The 19,349-nt window shown below is 38.3% G+C and overlaps 1 pseudogene; it reads left to right on the top strand.

Moving 5' to 3' along the window:
• Positions 1–5,282: 5,282 nt before the first annotated feature.
• Positions 5,283–6,951, top strand: LOC121475886 (annotated as a pseudogene).
• The last annotated feature ends 12,398 nt before the right edge of the window (positions 6,952–19,349 follow it).

The following is a 19,349-nucleotide window of genomic DNA, read 5'->3' on the forward strand; positions in this document are numbered from 1 at the left end:
TATAATAGACCGGAAGGTAAGGAAATAAGAAAAGCAAACCTCAAGTTATGCCTGATCTTTTCAAATAAGACTCTGAATTATTTTCCTCTGTGCCTGATTAGGTAAAACTTGGAAAAACTATCAAACATGAAAATAAAGGGCAACATCTAGGATTCACCTTAAGTAAATATATTCAAATATTAAACAGATATGAACTTACTCAGGGAGGCTTTCTCTGTTCTTCAAAAAGGATCAGTTGGTGGGATTAATATACAAAGCCACAGTTGCCCATACTTTGTTTTTTGCTGCACTTATGATAATGGAAATTTAAGAATAATTGGTTGGTTAACATTTTTCCTCTGCATAAAATTAAAACTCCATGATGGCAAAGAGCAGAACTGTCTTATTTAGTGCTGTTAAATAACAAAAAATTTAGTCAAGTAAATTTTAAGCCCTTATTGGTTTTATTCATTCATAAATCAACATCCCATCTAGCAAGGAAAGGGGAGCTCCACAGGGTTCCAGTAAGGGAAGATGTTTTTTTTTTTTAACTTTTTTTTTTAAAGATTTATTTATTTTTATTTATGATATCACAGAGAGAGAGGCAGAGACACAGGCAGAGGAAGAAGCAGGCCCCATGCACCGGGAGCCCGACGCGGGACTTGATCCCGGGTCTCCAGGATCGTGCCCTGGGCCAAAGGCAGGCGCCAAACCGCTGCGCCACCCAGGGATCCCTAAGGGAAGATTTTTAAAGGCAGGACAAAAAAGTCATAAACAGAAAAAAGAATTATTTCAGGTGAATATACCTTTCTTTGGGGAATGAAGGGGGCCCATGTGACAGATGACCTCAATGGCATTGACCAGAAAATTCCTGACTTCCTGGTTAAGATTACATTTCTGGGGAAGGCTGAAAGTGCAATTGTAGTAGGTATTAAGCCCTGGTTTAGTGATGTGGCTAAGCATAAGTGACTTCATTTTGAGTGTATGGTTTTCTTTTTAACAACCTCATCACCACCCTACCACTTTGGTCAGCCTCTCAGCTTAATTGAGAGATGTGATAACAGTTTAAGGCATTGGTGCCACTCTATGCCACCTCTCTGAAGTTCTTGCAGTTTTTATTGTTCCCTTTGTATGATGTCTGTAGTCATGATGTTTTTGCTTAACCTCTGTGAAATTCACAGGTCATGCTTCAGGTTTATGTTTTTTCATTTGGTCATTCTCTTGGTTCCTTTTCTGACAGTCCAGGCTTAGGGAGATCATTCACTTGATTGGTGACTACAAATATGTATTTAATATACCACCCCAGGGAGATCATTATGATCACTATGAACAGAACAATTCCCAATGTTTGCAATGCACTTTGTAGTGAGGTCCCCAAGACCCAAGCCAATCAAAATAAAATAAATCATAAATAAATAAAAAAGGTGCAGGAGTCACCTTTTTGAGCCAAGTGGCTCACTCGGTGATCTTATGTAATTGAGTTTTAACTTCTCCAGAAGTATTAATCCAGGTATAGCTAGATAGTGTTGGCCATAGCATAGACACTTCCCTTGCTCAGCTAAATGATAATTAAGGGCTATTCTATTATCAAGAACAACTTTGGCCAGGGAGTCTACGGATCTTTGTGCATAGCTATTGCTTTAGCAGTGGATTTTTCAATAATTTCAAGAATTAGGGAGAAATCCCTGATCATAGCCTCATTTACATTTATCATTTACATTTTCAACAAGGTGAAAGGAGTGAATCCAAGTCACGAAAGCCTCCTGATAGGTGCTTTCTAATTTGATGTTGTAAATTTAGGGGAGTCAGTCAATGAAATGCTTTATTTGTTTGTGAAAAGGGAGGGGCTCAGTTAGATTTTCTCCTAGCAGTCTGAAATAAAAGGTTATTCTAAATTCTAGAGGTTACGCACCTTAGCAACGACTTAGGAGATACAGTGAGGGTCTTATCTCTTGAGGCTAATGCCAGAGTTAAGGAAGGGAAAAGAAGAAAAGGGTTTCATGTTCTTTTTTTTTTTTTAATTTTTATTTATTTACGATAGGAACACAGTGAGAGAGAGAGGCAGAGACACAGGCAGAGGGAGAAGCAGGCTCCATGCACTGGGAGCCCGACGTGGGATTCGATCCCGGATCTCCAGGATCACGCCCTGGGCCAAAGGCAAGTGCCAAACCGCTGCGCCACCCAGGGATCCCAGGTTTCATGTTCTTTTAAGCAGGAAGTCGATCCATCGTCGTGACTGGAAGCAGTCTACCTAAATGTCAAATACTTCTCTTCCCTGTCACTTTGATTCAGAGGTCTCCAGTGTCTAAACAGGACCAAGTGTTAGGTGGAGTCTTTAGCTGTGTGATCTGTACGCAAGGCTTTTTGCAGCAGTGTCAGTGGTCAAGAGCACTTTATAAGGTCCCTTTAAATGGAACTTAAGGGTTATCTTCCTCTGATGGTATTTCCAGAATACTCAGTTACCAGGCTCTAAACTGTGAGCAACAAGGTTCTTTGAATTGGCATCTGGAAAGGTTTCTTTAACCTGTTGATGACAGGCTTGAGCATCATATTATTTGCCTAGTAAAGTGAGTTCCTTGATCACTGAAGATCATGGGAGGTACACCCTAAATGGAAAATACATTTCCTTTGCCACTGTGAGGGTATCAGTTTTAGGGCAGGGGGAAGCTTCAACCCATCCAGAAACCATATGTACAGTAACAAGAACATATTGATAACTTGTACTAAGTAGCAGTTGAATGATGTCCAGCTGCAGGTTTTAAAGAGTCCAGAGGGAGGACTCTTTTTTTTTTTTAAGTTTTTTAAAAGTTTAATGGAGCCAATAAGGCATATAAATTGTGTTCTGGCAGACATGAGACCTGCTTTCTCTTACCAAAGAAAATGGCACGTTTTATCAAAATTTGACAAGAGTAAAGGGTACTGAGATTAAGCGTCAGAGCACCAACTAAAACAAAAACAAAATAAAAAATAAAAAATGGTTATTCAACTCAGAGGGAGGAACTAGAACCAAGGCATAGAGGGGAGGTTATACAGGTGTTCCTCAATCTCAAAATCCTTTAGGAAGAGGAGTTCTGGCCACTCGTGAGCAACATTTCACACCACCAAACGCCAATTCCAGAACCTAAATTTACAACGACAGAAAAAACAAAGATAACTCCAAATGCATTTCTGGGCATATTCCAAAGGGAAGCTTGAAAGTATTCATAATACACAGGTTTGTCTGTTTCAGGTAAAATGACAGGTTGCTGTAATTGCTGAGGCCTGTGGGGATAAAAATGGTTGTTTCAGGATTATGGACCTGAGAGGTCAGGCATTGCTGGTAGACTATTTTCACAATTTTATAAAAGTCTCCCCAACAACATCTATTTATAATTTGAGTAATTTGAAATGTACTGTGGTGGGTGAAGGAATGCAAACGCTGAAAAATGGGATTTTTCCAGGGATCCAGGAAGAACCAAGTAACTATCTTGGGTTTCCCATAGTCCCAGCCTATTAATTTTCAACCATTGTTTCCCCATCTTAGTATCTCTGATTTAGGAGCATGCTATTGCCATGTTATAAGGCATTTGGATGGCAAAAGTATGATACCAAGAGGTCTTTTTTTTTTTTTTAAAGAAGCAGCAGCAGAATGGACTTCATCCATGTGTGCCACAATTTTTATAGATTCTACTGCTACTGACTTTGCAGGAAAGCCAGCTTGATTACATATTAAAAAAATCTTTTCAAAGATCCCTTTTCCACATACCTTAGTGGCTTTAATTACATATATTAGAATTTTTCTTAACCCTTTGAAACCTTAATTTCTAGTAAAAGCTAAGTATAAGCAAGTATGAACTTATACTAGCATTCTTTAGATTTTGCAAATTTCAAAGTTTCTAGAGGCATATGCTTTTTCTAATTTTCCAGTTTCTCTGTAATAAGAAGCCAAAGCACATAAACCCATGTTCAGTAATTATTTTTAGTATTTTGTCTTATTTGGAAATGATCTAGACATTTAATGACTATCCATCATCTAATTTAACTTGGCAAAACTCTTTGGTTTTAAGATACCAAAAAGATCTGTGAAAACTAAGTAGACAAATTTCATTGAAAAGTTCGTTTATAAATGTTTATATACATCTATTTAATTCATTTGTTTAAATATGTTTAGATTAGTTGTTAAAACACCACACTGCATTAAACAGCTAAGCACCATCTTTAAGTGACCTTTCATGCTGACAAATTCTGTGATAGAACATGAGCTTATTTGACTTATACTGCATGTAAGTAAACCAAAAGTATTATATTTAAGGCTGTAAACTAAAAAACATTTCTGCTTTAGTTAAACCAACAAACTCCAATTAGATTTTACTTATTAAAGATTAATCCTAGAACACATGAACTTGAAAAACATCTGGGCTGAATTTCTGTTATATTTCTGAGAGTCTAATTTGTATAAGCATGGATTTTTAAGAAATATTTTATTTATTTATTCATGAGAGACAGAGAGAAAGAGAGAGGCAAAGACACAGGCAGAGGGAGAAACAGGCTCCATGCCAGGACCCCGATGCAGGACTCGATCCTGGGACTCCAGGATCACGCCCTGGGCCAAATGCAGGTGCTAAACCATTGAGCCACCCAGGGATCCCTAAGCATGGATTTTTAGGTCCAATTAAATAGTACTCTTTTGCAAATGAATTTTGGCAATATCATCCAGAGGTAGAAAATACCACACATCGACAACACATATATTGGGACATACAGACAGAATAGGCAAACACTTTATTGTTTTAAAATTTTGAGCTATAAGAAGTATAATAATGCAAAACTCACTAGTTTATAAAAGAACACTTGGATCCAAACTGGTGTTGTTTTTTGTTTTTTTTTTTTTGTTTTTTTTTTTTGTTTTTGTTTTTTTTTTTTTTTTGCAGATGGGAAGAATTAAGCTTAGCTGCTCATATGGCTAGTTTTTTTCTCCTAATATTGGTGGAGAAGACATGTAAGATTTATATTTGTCCTTGACAAGTAACCTTATAGAGGCCATGGGCTAGATTTTGGGCAAGGGTGCCATTTGTATTTTTTAAAATGGCTTCTATTTGTGTGTTTTTCTTAAAGTTCAGTCTTAGAAATTGGGAATGATCTGGATAAGTTTCCAGAGAGGTTACAAATGTTTTGAGATAAAGAAGGGAGGTTTGGGGATTGGTGAAAAGGAATGGGTACAATTCAAACTTGCTCTGGAGCTACATTTCTACTTTTGCAAAAGATTTGTAAGGTAAGGTCAGTTGTTCTCAATTCTTCAAAGAATTTGGTTGTAATTTGGCAGGTTCTCTTACATCGACCGCCTAAGAGTCGCGCTGTAAGAAGCAACAACTTCTCCTCTTCTCCGCCATCCGCCCGGCAGCCGCCAAGCAGCAACCATACGTGAGTGTATCTAGATCCACGTTGGCCAGGCAGGTGTCCGGATCGGCAATGCCTGCTGGGAGCTCTATTGCCTGGAACACGGCATTCAGCCCGATGGCCAGATGCTAAGTGACAAGACCATTGGGGGAGGAGATGACTCTTTCAACACCTTCTTCAGTGAGCCTGGCGCTGGCAAGCATGTGCCCAGGGCAGTGTTTGTAGACCTGGAGCCCACAGTCATTGATGAAGTTCGCACTGGCACCTACCGCCACATCTTCCACCCTGAGCAGCTCATCACAGGCAAGGAAGATGCTGCCAATAACTATGCCCGAGGGCACTACACCATTGGCAAGGAGATCATTGACCTTGTCTTGGACCAAATTCGGAAACTGGCTGACCAGTGTTCGAGTCTTCAGGGCTTCTTGGTTTTCCACAGCTTTGGAGGGGGAACGGGTTCTGGGTTCACCTCCCTGCTGATGGAACGTCTCTTTGTCGATTATGGCAAGAAGTCCAAGCTAGAGTTCTCCGTCTACCCTGCCCCCGAGGTGTCCACAGCTGTAGTAGAGCCCTACAACTCCATCCTCACCACCCACACCACCCTGGAGCACTCGGATTGTGCCTTCATCATAGACAATGAGGCCATCTATGACATCTGTCATAGAAACCTCGATATTGAGCGCCCAACCTACACTAATCTAAACAGGTTGATAGGTCAAATTGTGTCCTGCATCACTGCTTCCCTCAGATTTGATGGAGCCCTGAATGTGGATCTGACTGAGTTCCAGACCAACCTGGTGCCCTATCCCCACATCCACTTCCCTCTGGCCACATATGCCCCTATCATCTCTGCTGAGAAAGCCTACCATGAACAGCTTTCTGTAGCAGAGATCACCAATGCATGCTTTGAGCCAGCCAACCAGATGGTGAAATGTGACCTTCGCCATGGTAAAAACATGGCTTGCTGCCTGTTGTAACGTGGCAACGTGGTTCCCAAAGATGTCAATGCTGCCATTGCCACCATCAAGACCAAGCGTACCATCCAATATGTGGACTGGTGCCCCACTGGCTTCAAAGTGAGCATTAACTACCAGCCTCCCACTGTGGTACCCTGTGGAGACCTGGCCAAAGTACAGTGAGCTGTGTGCATGCTGAGCAACACCACAGCCATTGCTGAGGCCTGGGCTCGCCTAGACCACAAGTTTGACCTGATGTATGCCAAGCGTGCCTTTGTTCACTGGTATGTGGGTGAGGGCATGGAGGAAGGAGAGTTTTCTGAGGCCCGTGAGGATATGGCTGCCCTGGAGAAGGATTATGAGGAGGTTGGTGTGGATTCTGTTGAAGGAGAGGGTGAAGAAGAAGGAGAGGAATACTAAAGTTAAAAATGTCACAAAGGTGCTGCTTTTACAGGGAAGCTTATTCTGTTTTGAACATTGAAAAGTTGTGCTCTGATCAGTTAATTTGTATGTAGCAGTGCATACTCTCATATACAATTACTGACCTATGCTTTAAAACACAATGCTCTGTTACAGACCCAAGCTGTCCATTTCTCTGATGGGTTTGAATAAAGTATTCCCTGTCTTAAAAAAAAAAAAAGAATTTGGTTGTAATCTAAATAATCTAATGGAATGATCCACCTATCCAACAACCTTATCTGCAGTTTGCTTCTATCTGGTACATTGCTCTAATTTTAACTTAGGGGAGAAGGCCTTTAAAAAAAAATTCTATCAGGCTCTGAAATCAGTTTCCAGTTTGGCCAACCTTTTGATTACAGAACTACTTTACAAAATTTTTGCTTAAATATTGTCAGTCTTCAGCTGGCACATACAATAAATATTTCTGGCAGTATTGACTAAGCCTCTTTGGGTATAAGAAGGGTCCCCAAAGAGAGTGCAAAGGATACTGTCTTCCCAAGTTCCAGAGTCATTCCCCAAAGACACCCAAAGAAAGAACTAACAATCTCTTGGCAGAAAGCCCCGCTCAGTTCTTAGGATGCAAAATGAGGCAAGCAAGAAGTCACTAGCTGTCCCTAAGAGAGAAAGGATCAATAACCAGTCTGAATTGGGGTCTGTATTGGGACAGGAAGGACAATGTGAAATTTTATTTTCTTCACTCAACTGGGTACTACAGACAGATTGGGAAGAACTGATTCTGGAAAGAATTCTTACCTTTCTCTGGCTTCTGCATTTTTTGAGGATCACCTCTGCAGCCTCTGATATCCAGTTTCCCATTGGCTATTTAGGGGAATAATGTAGCATTTTACCAGAATTTTCCTCATTTTCATCAACTCTGGAAGGGGCCCATAGGAGGACCCTTCTCTGAAGGTAGATGTGGCGTGTCTGAAAAACCATTAATGGCCTTTTGTTTATGGTTATAGAGCACTTTTTTTTCACAGTGGAAAAACAATTGAGACAGGATTACTAGAATGAATACTCAAAGGAGCAGAAAGAGAAGAAATAAGAATCCTGTCAGTCTTAATCTTTTGTTTCAGGCCTCTTACATTTTTAATTTTTCATTAGGCTTTTGCAACAACTCTTTCAATGGCATTTCTATACACTAACAATGAGACTGAAGAAAGAGAAATTAAGGAGTCAATCCCATTTAAAATTGCACCCAAAAGCATAAGGTACCTAGGAATAAACCTAACCAAAGAGGTAAAACTAAAAACTACAGAACACTTCTGAAAGAAATTGAGGAAGACACAAAGAGATGGAAAAATATTCCATGCTCATGGATTGGCAGAATTAATATTGTGAAAATGTCAATGTTACCCAGGGCAATTTACACGTTTAATGCAATCCCTATCAAAATACCATGGAAACTATTTTGGAATTATGAAACCTTTGAAGATTTCTGCATGCTGATTAAAACAGGTATCTAATTCTATTTCATTTAGGAACCCTTGCTTTCAAGTGTACTTCTTAAATGGTGTTTTTTTAATTGTAACATTTTACATAATGGCTATTATAATTCTAAGTTGCTTTTAGCAAGATTTTGCCATCTTACTAGATACCTGCAACTTTGGGCACTACAGGTTTTAGACAAAAGAAGCAGGTGTCCTGGAAGGAGGCACACTCAACTCTTTGGAATTTAAGGATCCTATTAAGTAAGACTTTGGGTCACTCAGAACCAAACTAATACCTAAAGAGAATGTGCCACTGGGTTAGAAGTTTTTTTTTAATTTTTATTTATTTATGATAGTCACACAGAGAGAGAGGGAGAGGCAGAGACACAGGCAGAGGGAGAAGCAGGCTCCATGCACCGGGAGCCCGATGTGGGACTCGATCCCGGGTCTCCAGGATCGCGCCCAAGGCCAAAGGCAGCGCCAAACCGCTGCGCCACCCAGGGATCCCCCTGGGTTAGACATTGTACATGTTTTACAGTGTACCTTAAGGCACTGAAGTTTTCCTTGAGGTTGACAGATAACCTAGTCAATTTAACCCATTCAGTGACTGATTTATCGGAACATAGGAGTCTTTGAGTTAGGTGGCAAGCACTTTAACAGCTCTTAAATGCTTGACTTGTATCCACCAATTTCTGCCCATGGTTTTCTTTTTTACACCTCCTAGGTCCCCATGGGCAATAGCCTTTACACAAAAGAGGACATTCACCTCAACACGCCAGTTGTAGCCAAAAGATGTCACTATGTACTGGCCAAGAGAAGACTGTGCCCACCATGAGCAATTCCCAGCAATGCCTCTACTATGGAGACTGCAAACTAGAACTGGGGAAGAGATTCCAGCGTGGAATTGTGGACTGAACCAAGGACCAACAACTGGCGCTCCGTTAGAGCCTCCTGTCAGTCTAGGCTGACCTGTTAACCTTGGACTAGAAAGCCAATTGGTCAAAAGCTTGAGTGCAAAAAGAGCAGAGCTTGACTAGAGGAGCTCAACTGAGAAGAACTCACCAATGGCCTTGGAAAAAGGTTTAGGGAGCACCACACCTGTGTTTCTCATTCTCCTCAAATGCCATCAGGGGTTCACCTTGGATCCCATTGCTGCCACCAAAACTTTTAAATAACAAAAATTCAGCCAAATAGCTTTTTAAAATTTAATTGGCTTTATTTATTGATTCATGAATCAGGTAGCATTTCATCTTGCAAGTAGAGGGGAGCTCCAAAGGGCTACAGAAAGGTAAAGGAAAGGTTTTTCAAGGTAGGACAAGGAAGTTATAAACAGAAGAAAGGGCTGTTTCAAATGAGTTCACCTTCCTTTGGGGGACTGGAGAGGATCCATGTGACAGATGACCTCATTGGTGCTAACCAGAAAGTATCTGACTAGCTGGTTAAGACTACATTTCTGAGGGAGGCTGAAAGTACAATTATTAGGTATTTGAAGCCCTGGTGTGGTGGCATGCCATGATTTTCTTTTTAACAATGCCTAGTCATCAGTCAGTGAATGAATGAATGAATTCTTTTTTTTAAGTTAACTCATTAATTTACTTTATTAATCAATTAAAACACCCTATATGACTGGATCCTTTCACCTTAACTCTGGTTATAACAGAGAAAATTACTCTTGTATTCTTTTTTTATATAAATTTATTTTTTATCGGCGTTCAATTTGCCAACATATAGAATAACACCCAGTGCTCATCCCAAGTGCCCGCCTCAGTGCCCGTCACCCAGTCAGAATTCTATTTCATTCTACTGTATAGAACACTGGGAACAACGCCTCAGAGTATGGACAGACGGGCATTATTTTCTCCAAAAATAGAGTAGAGGCATGGTTGTCGATCTCATAGAAGATGAGCTCTGCTGTTACTAAAGTCAGTCTTGATGGAAAGTAGAAAAAGACTTTTGGACATAGGATTCTGTAAGGTGCCAGGATTTTAAGAAAAGGCTCATTTCCTTGAGGAGTCTGGAGTGTTCCAATAATGCCTTTTCTGTATTGCAAGCTTTTTTTCCTCTCTGATGTCTTGACTTCTCAGGGTAGGGCTAGTGAAAAGTTCACATCATAGCTAAGCACAGATGATCTTTGCAGGCTTAAAAGCCAATATTTTTATTATTTTATTATGTTTTTTAAATTGAAATGTAGTTGACACACATTAGTTTTGAATGTATGATACAGTGATTTGACAACTTTAAATGTTATGCTATAACCCAATATTCTAACTTGTTCTTTGTAGTTTGACAAGTATAGATATCTTATAGTCATGATATTTTTCCCTCAAGTAACAGTGGCTTGAAAAATCATGGGAACACTAAGAACACACCATAGTAAGTGGTATATAAGCAGTTTTTACCTTCTGGATGGGTTGAAGAAGGCTTTCTAGGAGAGATGACTATTCAGTGGGTCTATAGAGGATGAATAGAGATCACTAGGAAAATACGAGCAGCATTTCCAGACCAATCAAAGAGAAAGGGTAATTGCATGAGGTATTACATGGTAAGTTGGGGGAATTGTGTTAGTTGTCCTACTTAATTAGGATTCAAAGTGTAGGGCACATAGGGATAGTTATAAAAAGCTGATGTTCAGAGATGAAAGGTTGTTTGAAATAAGATCTTAAGCAATTTAATTACCAAAGCAAGCAATTTGCTTATCATTTATGAGGAACCAGCAAAAGTTATTAAGCAGAGAAATTATTAATGAGAATTGAGACAACTTTGATTTTTTTCTTTTTCTCCCAATATTTGTGCTTACCAGGAGAGAACACTGTATCAGAAGAATAAGTTTGAGAGTCTCAGCAGTCATGAATAACTTCAGTAGATTAAGTTGGAGATTGCAGCTTGATGGAGGGTTCTAGAAATGAGAATTATTTTCATCGATGTGAGTCTTAAATATGAATGGAGATCAGAGGTCTATATTAACAGCCAAACTGGACAACTCAGTAGAATTTTGAGTCTGAAGAGGTGGCTGGGTACAACATTAGACTTGAAGTCAGTCCAGAGGATAGTTTGGGGATATAGCTATGGATTAAGTTTCCAATTTCAGACTAATGAGGAAAGAAGCCAACAAAATCAGAATGAAGACAGAAGCCTGAGAATTGTGTCTGTGGATCTAGATTGAGGGGGCAAGTCCACACAACAGCTCAACTGGGTTATGACAGTTGTTCCTAGGCTGCCAACATCTCCCTCACTTTTGGGCCAGCTTTTGTGGTGTGGTTTAACAGCACAAGAATGCATGAGAAGTTCTTCTGAGAGGAACTCCCATTAAAACAAAGTACTTTTAGTCCAGCTGGTTCATATTTAGACCTTGTCATTGCAGCTTTTAGGGATATCAAATGGTCTTGTTAACTTGTGAGTCTGGCATAAAATAGAGCAGAGGTATAAAAGGATGCGGGAGTGGAAGCTCAGACACAGAGTCTAGCCTGCTATACATATGAAAGTAGGAAAGATGGCCCTACAAAAGCTGCAATAGCCAATGAGAACATGGGCAGGGGAGAATTGGTCTATTTGAAGTAGAATTATTTATGCAGACACTTATAATCAAACAAAATGCAAAAAAAAAATATTGGGAAAGGGAAATAAAGTAGGAGTCAATGATTTTTTTTTTTTACTACCGATGAATTGGAATCCAAAATGCCAAAATAAACATTCTACAGGATATTAATATAACAATGCTATTTTAACTCAAAGAATGTTTAATTTTAAATATCTGTACAAAATGTCAACTGCTCACTGAATGCTTATGAAAAGGAAGAGGTTGCTTTCCAGCATACCATATCAGATCTGAGCCATGGTAGCAGCCACAGCTAAAAACAAACAAACAAAAATTAAATGAAAAACTACCTATCACTACTACTATTGTTTCTTAAAAGACAGAGCCACCTTTTATGGTCCATTCCAATTTAGTTAACTTCTTTCTTGCTTTGAATGATACATGCCTCCAACCTCATTACAGAGGGCCAGTCAGTTAAATTTGCATCCAATAAAAGATTGGAACTAAAAAGTGATTATTAAGTAGAAAAAAATCCTGGGAATGTTAAGGGCTTCTTAAGAATATCAGATAAGTGAGCTCATTGAATGACAGAGTCAGACATGGTAGAAGGGTCAGAAAGCTACAGAGGACCAAAGTTACTTAGGCTGTAAATTAATCCAAGTATTGAACTGATTTTGTTGTGCAGGTTAAAAGCTATCTGAAGAAAAAGCCCAAATTATTTCATTGCACTGGAATTTTAAGTTTATCTGTTATGATTTGCAGGGAGTAGAATAGCAGTTTACTTGTTATAATGCTGTTTGTCCTAATCAGAGGAATTTGGGGAGGCAGAGACGGGGAGAAGCACTGACTGCCTCATTTCAATAAAAAGGCCCAATAGCAAGCAACTCTCTTCATGCAAAAGCACAGTATGAAAGAGTTGTCCTGAATTTCTGCCAGGGAACAGCTGCAACCCTGTGGTGGTCCAACTTAATGGTATTCCTCAATGTCCAGGGGAGGTTCAGATATTGTTATCTTTCTATCATTATCCAACCAATGTCCTGTGATTTGGGCATCTGAAAATAAGATATGATATGGAGTAGAAGGGAGTAAAGACAGTAATTTGAAATAAGGCCAACCATTTTTTAATTAGTATGAGATAACCATGTAACTACTTTTTAAAACTTGGATAGATATGAAAGGGGACCTAATTAATAATTTTACCAGGACCAGGGTAGTAAGTGGGAACTATCTTAGGCAGATAGGACATATAGTCGGTTAACTCCCAGAGAATATTATTTACTAGTCTAATATATTATTTCTTTACATCAGATGTATCTTAATAGCTAAGATAGCTAAAACATATCTAGGCTTCATAAAGTGTAAGGTCTTATTCTTCAACACTGCGTATCGTAGTGAAAATATTTGGAGCTGCATAGGCCCTGTACCTCTGATCTTATCAGGAATAAAAATTCATATTTGAAAAAAGAATTAAAGTATAGTTGACCCATGAACAACACAGGTTTGAAATGTGCGAGTCCAGTTTTACAGGATTTTTTCTTTATATATATAGTCCAGTACTGTAAATATACATGTCTCCAAACCTAATTAAAGTCTAAGTACATTTTCTCTTATGATTTTCTTAATAATGTTTTCTTTTCCCAGCTTACTTTAAGAATACGGTGCACAATACATATAACATACAAAGTATATGTATGTTAAACTGTTTATGTTGTTGGTAAGGCTTCTGGTCAACAGCAGACTATTAGTTAAATTCTTCAGGAGACAAAGGTTGCACATGGATTTGCAACTATGTGGGGGATTTGCCCTCCTAATGCCTAAATTTTTCAAGGATTAACTGTAAATAATTGTGAAATAAGTGTCCCTAAAAATTTCTAAAAGATTACACACATCCAGATTTCTACTGGATAAATTTAATAAATCATAGGGGAAAGTGTCCTATGAGGAATTAAGGACTTCATGAGGGGTAAATAATCTATTTATCAGTAACAGATTCAACTTTAAATCAATAACCATCAGAGAAAACTAGAAATACATTATGGCGAGTTTATTCATATTTTGTCTGTCCTTTTGAATATTTTTTAATTCAACCAACTTAAGCTTTAAATTCTTCAATTATAACTCAGAAGTTCTTTATTCAAAAACTAAAGAAAGTCAAAGAGTATTAAAAGAGAAAGGAGAGTGTCTAATTTGTATTCACCCACAACTGGAACCTAGGGCTGTATTCAAACAGATATGTTTATATTTATTTGATGACAAAAGCAAAACTGTGGTTTCCTGAGCCACCCTCCCCGCCAATATGGATATTGTTCTGCAATGCCAAAGTTATCTTTCTGAATTGAATCACTAATACTACTGCATCCCCTTTTGGCTGCTCTTCATAATTGGAGGAGTATGAATGCAGAACCCATAAACAATAAGACTCCCCTTTGGGAAAGGGTGGCACAGACCTCAGGATGGTCCTTTTATCTCTTTACCATTCTCACTCCCTCTTACATCTTTTTATAGATTCCTTTTTATAAATAGAGTCTTAGTTCTTTTCCCTCTGTACTTTGAACCCAACCTATCAATCATTTCTCATAGGCAGTTTTCCTAATATGAGAGCAGGGAGATTTTTTTTCCTTCATTTTGTATGTTTTTGTCAAGAGCCCGCCCATCATGTTCTAGAGGCAGAGATTAGCAATGAAAAAGAGCAATGGAAATCTCTGCCCTCATGACTACAAGGGGATAAAAGAATGCCACTCTTTTTAGTTGATCAAAGAGTGGAATATATACAAAATAACTCTTTCTGGTTCTAAGATTAGTCACTTCTAAGTCATTCTCTGGCATACATTTCATAGTATATATTGCATTTATGTGACATGTATGTGTAAATGCAGAGCAAAGCTTGGAATCACAATAATGAACTAGGTTCATTTTGCAGGGGTGTTTGTAGTCATGCAGTACATACTTAGTAATTTGTTTTTGGCATTAATAGGTCATGTTTTTGGACACCTGTGTGGCTCAGTTGGTTAGGTGGCTGACTCTTGAAATCAGCTCAGGTCATGATCTCAGGGTCATGAGATCAAGCCCCATGTCTGGCTCCATGGTCAGCGAGGAGTCTGCTTAGGATTCTTTCACTCCCTCTCTCTCTGCTTCTCACATTCATGCTCACACTGTCACACTCATGGTCTTTATTATTTATTAAAAATAAATAGGGATGCCTGGGTGACTCAGTGGTTGAGCATCTGCCTTAGGCTCAGGGCGTGATCCCATGGTCCCGGGATTGAGTCCCACATCAGGCTCCCTGCATGGAGCCTCCTTCTCCCTCTGCCTTTGTGTCTGCCTGCCTCTCTCTCTGTGTCTCTCATGAATAAACAAATAAAATCTTTAATATATATATATAACTTTTTAAAAATAGATATGTTTTTTCTTTGCTTTTGTCATCAAACAAAATACATTTCCATATCAACACATATAAATTTATCTCATCCTTTTAATGACTGTTAGTCATTAGTATAGATGTGCCTTGTCCCCTATTGATGGGACGTTTAAAGCCACTTCCAAATTTGCAATGTTTTACAAAATGATGCATAATCTTACACATCCTTTACACAGATGTGAGTGCTTTTGTGGCAGGATGTACTTCAGCACCCTGAAAAACTCAGCTCAAAGAAAAGTGTAGGGTACAAAAGAAAATAGTTTGTTCTAATTATCCAGGATAGAGCTGTATTGCTATTTTGTGAGAAAGCAAAAATCTTTGTTGTCACTTTAATAATGGAAAACAAATGTACAGAAGGCAAGTAATGATTGTGTACCTGCAAAGGTGGGATAAGAAAGGATAAGATAATTGGCATAGGAGAACTTTTACTTTTCCCTTCTTTTTTTTTTTTCTTAATATTTTATATATTTATCTGAAAGAGATTGAGAGACCAAGAGTGGTAGAAGGGGCAGAGGAAGAAGCAGACTCCCTGCTGAGCATGGAGTGTGATGCAGGCCTTGATCCTAAGACCCTGAGACTGTGACCTGAGCCAAAGTGAGATACGTAACCAACTGACCCACAAGGCGTCCCTACTTTTCTCTTCTACATCATTGGACTGGTTTATAACAGGTAGGTATTCATTTTATTTAAAATTAATTTTCAAAAACCATATACAAAGAAAACAATATTTTCTCTCTATTCTGTCAGTAAAAAGCATAAGGCTTCACTGATCTGAAGGAAATTACAGGTTTTGTGTTTTTGTTGTTGTTGTTTTAATAAAGCCTAATTAAAGAGCTGCTTTTGAAGAACTTTAGGGTGATAGGAAAGAACTTGTCCAAGTAATAAGCTTTTTAAACAAGCAAAAATGAAAAAGAAATTCAAATCACTTCTAAACCTCAGTCCTGATTTCTCTGAAAATCAACAGAACCATTCCAAATTGAGAATTGTTATGTAAAAAAAAAAAAAAAAAAAAAAAAGACAAACACTTGGAGTTATTGGGAAATCCAAAATAATTTTGTTAAATTAATTGAGTAACTTCCTTCCCTGTAACCCCCACCCTGCTTTGCAGACCTGGCTCCTTTGGTTCCTCATTTATCTCCTGGCCTGGTTTTATTTTTGACCTTCCCAATTTAACAGGTCCAAGAGCCACTTTATGAATGATGAATAAAAAACCTAAAAATTATTTGTTCCATGATAGTCTGTACGATTTAATATTGCACAAAATACTATAACTCCTCAAATCACAAGTTTTTAGCTGTGAGCTGTTTGCCTAGGTTCCGCAGCTTAGTTTTATAGCTCCTGAGTTAGCAACTAACATCACATAATTTTTTATATAATTTCTGCGTGTACATGTGCAAATGTGTGTAGAGAGAGATAGAGAGACTGGGAGACAGAGCAAGAAAGAAAGAGAGACAGAGATTTAACAAAGGCTTTAAAAGACCTTAAAAAGGAAAATATTTTGAGCTTTCTCCGTTATGTCCACTGAATGTGGACATAATAATAAAATTATTGCTACGGTATCAATGGATACATTACTATATTTATTGGGTTAAAAGAGGATAAGCAGCAGATCATTTTCCTTCAGTAAGAAAGATCAAGGGAGAATCAAGATTTAGGACTGGTCCCAAATTAAACTGATTTACCCAGAATACTGCAGCACAGACATTACTAATCTTACATTTCAGCCAGGCCTGCTTTGCTCAGAATGAGATCTTCCTTCAACTTTAAAATTCACCCTCAATAACCCTGCAACCCACACACTCACTAGATATCACCACTCAGAGAATGATGTTGAACTGATTTTTTAACTTTTCTGAGTATGGTGCCCAGTGAGACATATTTACCTCTTCGAAGGAAAGCTGGCCATTTAAAAACAACCTCCCACCCTTCCTTCCAAAAAAAAAAACAAAAAAAAAAACAAACAAACAAACAAACAAAAAAACATTATGATACAGCAGCAGTGCTTGAATGCAAAGGGAAGGAGGTATTGCTTTTCCTTAGGAGTGGCTTTATTCCTCCTAAGGCCCACTGTCTTGGTAGTTAACATTGGCATTCCTAATTCTGTTTTCTCTTGTTCCACTTCCAGTGCCTTTAGGAAAGCAGACTGCCATTTTGATCATATGAATGTTATTCAGAGTTGTTTTGAGGCCTTCTCATCTTACTCTTGGCTGCCCTGCAAATATCAGGCAAACTAAAGTCCACCCACATCCTGTAGTAAATAAAATTTATACTGCAGTTATGAAAGTAGAGTTGCAGTTGACTACTTGATGTAATGTTATTTTTTTGTAGACATTTAATTAAGCTAATTAATTTTCATTTTGCAGCTTTCATTTTGTAGTTTGGAGCCACACTTTTATTTTCCCCCAAGTTTCAATCATTTTTCTGGGCCTTTAAAAATCTCACAGCCCATTCGCACTGGGCTCAAATGTGTAATGGACAAAATGGCCTCAATAATGCTAATTTAATAGACAAGTAGATTTAAAACTCTCTTATTAAAAAAAGAACCAGTTATAATGGTTTGCCTTTTTAACATATATGTGTCTTTTACAGCAAGCTACCTTCCTGAATTTTCTATATCCAACCTAATTATATAAGTTTTAAAATATTAAAGTACTTTCTTTCTTTAGAGTCAATTTTTTTTTCTCTTTTCGTATTTTGATATTTAAGATAGATCTTCTGATCTTAAGGCAATTTCTGTAATTTATATTTAATGTCAAATCATTTATTTATTTTATTTCTATATTATTTTTAAAGATTTTATTTATTTACTCATGAGAGAAAAAAAGAGAGAGACAGAGACATAGGCAGGGGGAGAAGCCCAGTGTGGGTTCCCTGCAGGTAGCCTGATGGGGGACTAGATCCTGGGACTCCAGGATCATGCCCTCAACCGCTGAGACACCCAGGCATACCTGCCAATTCTTTAAAACACTGATGTCCAGAGAACTATTTACCATTCAAATGGTCCTAAAATGGGCAGCCCGGGTGGCACAGTGGATTGGCGCTGCCTTCAGCCCAGGGCGTGATCCTGGAGACCCAGGAAGGAGTCCCACATTGGGCTTCCTGCATGGAGCCTGCTTATCCTTCTGCCTGTGTCTCTGCCTCTCTCTCTCTCCGTCTCTCATGAATAAATAAATAAAATCTTAAAAAAAAAAAGGATCCTAAAGAGACAGCTGGGAAAGATATCCTCATATCAGATAAGTTAAACTTTATCCCAAAGACTGTAGTGGGAGATGAAGAGGGACACTATATCATACTCAAAGGGTCTATCCAACAAGAGGACCTAATAATATTGAATATTTAGGCCCTAATGGGGGAGCTGCCAAGTATATCAATCAATTAATAACCAAAGTAAAGACATACTTAGATAATAATACACTAATAGTAGGCAACATCAACACGGCACTTTCTACAAATGACAGATCTTCTAAACACAACATCTCTAAAGACACAAGAACTTTGAATGATACACTGGACCAGATGGATTTCACAGATATATACAGAACTTTACATCTGAACACAACTGAACACATATTCTCCTCATGTGCCCATGGAACTTTCTCCAGAATAGACCACATACTGGGTCACAAATCGGGTCTCAACCAATACCAAAGGATTGGGATTATCCCCTGCATATTTTCAGACCACAATGCTTGAAACTGCAACTCAATCACAAGAAGAAATTTAGAAGAAACTCAAACACGTGGAGGTTAAAGAGCATCCTGCTAAAAGATGAATGGGTCAACCAGGAAATTAAGAAGAATTAAACGGATTCATGGAAACTAATGAAAATGAAGATACAACCAGTCAAAATCTTTGGGATACAGCAAAAGCAGTCCTAAGAGGGAAATACATCCCAATACAACCATCCCTCAAAAAATGGGAAAAAAACTCAAATACACAAGCTAACTTCGCACCTAAAGGAACTGGAGAAAGAACAGCAAATAAAACCTACACCAAGCAGAAGAAGAGAGTTAACAAAGATTGAGCAGAACTCAATGAAATAGAGACCACAAGAGCTGTGGAACAGATCAACAAAACCAGGAGTTGGTTCTTTGAAAGAATTCATAAGATAGATAAACCATTGCCAACCTTATTATAGAGAAAAGACTCAAATTAATAAAATCACGAATGGACAAGGAGAGATCACAACCAACACC

This window comes from Vulpes lagopus, chromosome 2, assembly GCF_018345385.1.
Source record: "Vulpes lagopus strain Blue_001 chromosome 2, ASM1834538v1, whole genome shotgun sequence".
In the NCBI taxonomy this organism is placed as follows: Eukaryota; Metazoa; Chordata; class Mammalia; order Carnivora; family Canidae; genus Vulpes; species Vulpes lagopus.